Below are 6,000 nucleotides of genomic sequence, written 5' to 3' on the forward strand. Positions count from 1 at the left end.
TTAATGCAAACCAATTTCAAATTATTTTTCATTTTTACCATTATTATTTTACCACAGATCTAAAATTAGAAAATCCGCTATGCAGTAATTGTAATTTCTAAAAAGTAATATAATAAGTTATTTGGTTATCAACCTCCTCTGTGGATAGATTAATGTTATTTGTTTTGAACTCAATTGTCAAAACTTCAATTTGACACAAAACTTTTAACATGTGTATAATTTTTTTTGGTCATCACCAATTTTTTTAAAACACATGTAATATTATATGTTTTAGTATTATGAAAACAAATAGAGAAATCTCAACTGCTGGAGGAGAAATAATGAATTTATTTTTAAAAAAATTTGTTTTACAAACTAATGTAAAACACATGTAAAGTAGCTTCACATTACCTTTTCAATGTTATTATACTATTTATTACAGTACTTTTTACCTTTCACTAAGTTTAAACTAAATGTATACCCAAAAATGTGTACTTTCAAAAACCTTCAAATGCTGAAATCCAAGGGATACCGGTATCAGAAAATGAGAATCTGGAAAGTTTAGTGATGAACACATTGAAAATAGTGATTATGATGAGTTTTAAATAGGTTATGTAAAAAATGGTTTTGTTTTTAAGAATATATCAGTGAGCGAAATTGAAAATTATATTAAAACAATGAACCCTAACAAGAGTGTGCGTTCTGATGTCCCTAGTATTCGTTTTGTGAAGCTTAGTGCAAAAATAATTTCTCCCTACCTTTCTATGTTGTATAATAGTTGTGTTGAGTATGGTGTGTTACCTAATTTTCTTAAACATGCTGAGGTAGTGCGGATTTATAAAAATGGTAAAAAAACGATGTAAATAATTATAGACCTATTTCTCTTTTGTCTCATTTTTCTAAAATTTTTGAGTCATTGGTGTGTGAGAGACTGAGTGGTTATTTTCTGTCAAATGATTTACTGCACTGCAAACAACATGGGTTTAGAAAAAATAGTACAACTGAGTTAGCAGTAAATCAGATTGTTGAGGAACTAATTGAGGCTGGTGAAAAAAATGGTAAATTGTTCTGTTTTCTTAGATCTTGCTAAAGCAGGGTTTCCCAAAGTGGGCGATTTTAGTAAGTCGGGGGGCGATAACTGTTAAAGGGGCGAAAACTAGTAAGGGGGCGAAAGGGGGGCGATTTTAAAGTGTGGGAAGTCTTAAAAATTTTACTCTCTATCTCGCTATTTTACTAATTTTAGCTTGCTATTAAATACTTAAACCTGAGGTAAAATATAACAAAAAAAAAGTCCATTTAGGTCCTTCTAAATCAAGCACAGAGTTCCTACTTCTTTATAATTCCCGAGATTTCCCTATATTTTTGCAATTTTCCAAAAAACACTATATTTCCTTAGATAAAATTGAAAAAATCATTAATTTCCTAAAATTTAACTTTTCATTTTTAGCTATGGACCAATTTTTATAATATGTACAATATTTAACATAATTTTTTATAGATTAATTTATATTTTAGAGCTTCATGTAAAAAAAGCAGAGTTAAAAACTAGAACAAAAATAAGAAGATATTACATATTGTTTTTATTTTTGACAAAAAAATTTGAGGATTTTTTACTAGATTTTTGTCTATTTTTCCTAAATTTGTTTTTTTAAAATTTTGATGGGAACCCTTCAAGTATTAGTTTTTTACTGTTGATTCTTTTATTTTTCCAAAAACACCTAAATCTTATTTTAGACTAAATCTAACTAAAAATCAACAAAACCTGCATTTAACTAAGCAGTTTAAAAAGTTAATGCTTCAATCTTAAGTTTTGTTTTTCTTCAACGCTGACTGTGATAATATAGATTGATTTCATACATATCAGCAGACGTTTATTATTAAAAGGTTTTAAATATTATGCATAACCCTATTATTTTTATTAATAAATATATGGTTGTTCAGTATAAAATTAATTTTATGACAATTCTATACATAAGTGCATATTTAAAACTAGAAAATAAATTTGTTTCTTAATAGTTTTAGAAGTATCCTATTTCAAAAGTTAGTTGTAGCAGTTAGTCCTGATTGTAATAGTCTCCAAAAGCTTTTATTGTTAACTTTAAGTTTTTTTAAGTTAGTTTATTAGAAAGTAATAAAAAAGTTGTGCAAATGTTTATTTTTTCTTTAAACAAATGACAGTCCTGTTTTATTTTATCAATTTTTTTGTGTATATATATGAAAATAATGTTTAGATTTTATAAACTTCAGCTGTTTATTGTATTTATTTTGACTGTTTAACCTTAATGAATTTATACCATATCAAGCTATATTATAACTCATTTAAGCAACTATAGTTTTAATTTTATAATGTACAATCATTTGTTAATGGTAGTCCAATAAAAAAAAATTTTTTGAACGTTTTTTATTAGAATGCGCGTTTAAAAACACTTTTTTTTTACTTGAGTATCAGTCTATTAATATTGATTCTGTCATTTTTTGAAAGACATTGGATCAAATTTTTTAGGTTTAACTCTTGAATTTTGGTCAATAGGGCTTTTTTTAAATTATCTGCAGTACAGTGACCTAAAAATGCTGAAGTAAAATATTGACAGTGTACTTTTTTTTCTTCATGCATCTCACCACCAAATCTAGTTGAGTTTTTTGCAAGACTTTATTGAAACACTCATCAAATGAAATTGAATAAAAAGACGAGCACAAAACTGTTTTTTTTAAGACATCTTTAAAAAAAGGGGCTATACCAAAGTTTGTTATATATGAATATTTGGTTCTATTCATGCAGAACTTTTTTGCAATTTCACTATCAGGAAACATGGTAGTGAATAAAGTGTTATTATTATCGCAAGAGTTTCCTGACCAGTTTTCTTTGGTACACTTGAGAGCCCAATAAATTTCAGCAGCTGTTGAAGAAGTTGCAGCTGATATACTAGTTGAACTATTAGCCCCACCAAAATAAGAAGTAATTGTTTTATTTTTACTCTTAGAGGCTTTCGATTTAAGATGTTTTTTTGACATACTGTGCGATTTCAATGCCCTTGTACCCATGTTGGATAAGGCCATTGGTGTATCATCACCACACCACTTACATTTAAACTTCTCTTTGTCTACATTCTCAAGTAACCAATCTTTGAAGTCTCCATGGTTAAGCCAACTTTTTTTAAACAAGGTTTTAAACTGTACTTTACTCATAATACTTAAAAAAGCTTTTAAATTAAATCTGCAAAAAAGTTGTAAAGTATTAAAACATTCACACTAAAAAATTAATTACCATTACGGCTACTATGTACTTTTGAAATTATTATTTATAAACAAAAATTTAACCTCTATTTTTTTAACAAAAGTAATACAACACTAATCTGTATTCATTTTAATTTTTTTTACTGAAAACAAGTAGTTGTAAACAAATAACAAATAACTTTATTATTTAAAAAATAAGAACTAATAGTACAACATAGTGTTTTTTAAACTACATAAGTAACTAAAAATAAAAAGTTTATTAGAACTTTTCAATGAATAGTTAACAACAACTTTCATTTCTCTAAACTGTTTGATTTTACTTAAGTAAATATAAATTTAAAACTTAAAAAAACTACAATGTTAATACTAAGAATATTGAAGAACTAGCCGCAAGGCTAAAAAAATTCTAAATAACCACTTAAATAATAAAAATTACTACTTTTGAACAAAATATTGAAACTGGATTAACTAAACCTCATTCTAGATCTAGAAAAAAATTTCCCTGAGATTTTCAAAAACTTCCCTTAAATTTAGAGAAAAAATCAAAACTTTCTAGAGTTTCCCTGAGTTAAAAGAAAAATGCCAAAATTCCCTGAGTTTCCCTGAGACTTTCTACAGTTTGAAAATTCCCTGAGTTCCCTGAGTGTGTGGCAACCCTGTTTTTTGTAAAGAATAAGCTTTTCTTTTAATAATTTTTTAATATTAGATGGATATTTTTTGCATTTGTTATTTTTAGGATAAGGTGGAATAAAGCGTTTAATTGAAGCTTGAATTAAGTCAATAAATTGGTCATAAAAGTGTTGGAGATTTTTTGATTTATTAATTAATGAAGTCCAATCAATGTTTGACAAGTATTCGTTAATATTTTTAAAATCAGCCTTTTTAAAATTATATCAAACTACTTTAGAATTATGTATTTTTTGACTTTTAGTTTTAATGTTAAATGAGATCAAGTTGTGGTCACAAATGGTTGTTAATGGGAAACTAGTTAAAAGAGATGTTATTTTATCTAAACCCAAATGGTTGCAAATTAATAAATCAAGTATGTTTCCACTTTTATGATTTTCAATTACTAGAGTTAAAAAATTATCTGTGCAGAAATCAAGAAAAAAATCATGGGATTCATTAAAGCTTGTATAAGGAATTTTCCAGTTAATGTTTGGCAGATTGAAATCCCCAAGAATAAAACAAGAATAGCTATCCGGCAAAAACAACTTAATCAGTTTAATTACATTTTGAACAGTTGGACATTTCGCAGCCACTGGAGGAAGGTAGATACACAAAAATCTTAGTTTAGTCATTTTAAAAATCACATCTATATAAATATTCAAAACCAAGGGTATTAATCAAGTTTAAATCATTTTTAATACTAAAAACTTTAAAGGAATCTTTGTAGAGAACTGCAACACCTCCACCCCTACTTATCCTATCGTTTTGGACAATGTTATAATTACAAGGACAAATAACGGCATTGTTGACTTTAGGAGTCAACCATGTTTCTTTAAAAAAAAAAAGTCAATATCTTTCATATAACTGTTCAAAATATAGGTTTAATTGTTGCTAACAAAAGATCCTAGTGAAGTAAGTTCACTGGAATATAAATAAAACCAAATTATACAGTAATCTTCCTTTATTCTACCAACATTATTTATGTATGGGATATTTAAATTAAACAGCCGACTCCTACTTTACCAATCAATTATTTTATTAATTATAAAATACAATATATATTTAATTTAGGTCATTATGATTTTATGTATGTATCTGTAAATTAATTATCGGTCAGTATATTGTAAGCCCAATAACAATCTTGTTTTTGTGTTTTGTTTTTTCTTAAAGTTTAATTTTTTCATTTTTGATTTTTACATTTGAACTAAATCTGCTTCCTATTTCTATATAACTTTGATTCAATCATTACAAACATTCAATATATAATATACATGTTACATCGAGTTTCTGTGACTTTTGTTGCCTTCACCGTTGTTAAGTTTTGTTAAATTTATTGATTCACTAACTAATGGTTGATATGTTTTATTTTTGTTCAGAATGGATTACATAAAAACTTAATTAATGTTCTTTGCAATACAAATTGAATAGTTTAAATAACCTCATTTACATTGTGACGTAATTATTAGTTGCAATGAATGTATTTTTCATTAGTTAACAACAATAAAGTTTGAATCAGTTATCTTTCCCATTAACGTGAGTTTTTTGTTTATATTATGATTTGTTGTTTAGTTGTGTAATTTAACTTACTTTACTTATTTTAGACTTAATAATCACAAATATTATATAGTTTTATAACAGTCTGATTTAATATTAAGTATTTTACCTATTAATAACTATTATCTGTAGAAAATATCTTATTTTAATGAAAACATGTATACACCTACTTTATTCTATGCTTCTATTCTTTCACTACAGTAATTATTTTTTACAGAACCCAGTTGAAGTGTGTTGATTCGTTGAAACACAGAAACATATGTTGGTAGAATAAAGGAAGATTTTAATTTGTTTTTATCTTTCATATATAAATAATTTTCTAAAATATCAACTTTATTTAAAACAGATCAGATATTAGTATAAAAAATCTCTAAATTATTGTTGATATAACTATTTATAGAAGACTGATTAATCTTATCAGAACTAGCAGATAGATTAAGTCTTTTATAAAAGTTTAAAACGTGTGACTTACAGTCTGTCCTATTAATTCCAGAGCTTCTGGGTGTCGAATCGAAAAAGATGATTTGTAGCTTCCACTATCTCATTGTTCTTTATCAAATGTTT

The sequence above is a fragment of the Thalia democratica genome, chromosome 7, assembly GCF_965202585.1.
Source record: "Thalia democratica chromosome 7, ktThaDemo2.hap1.1, whole genome shotgun sequence".
Lineage (NCBI taxonomy): Eukaryota > Metazoa > Chordata > Thaliacea > Salpida > Salpidae > Thalia > Thalia democratica.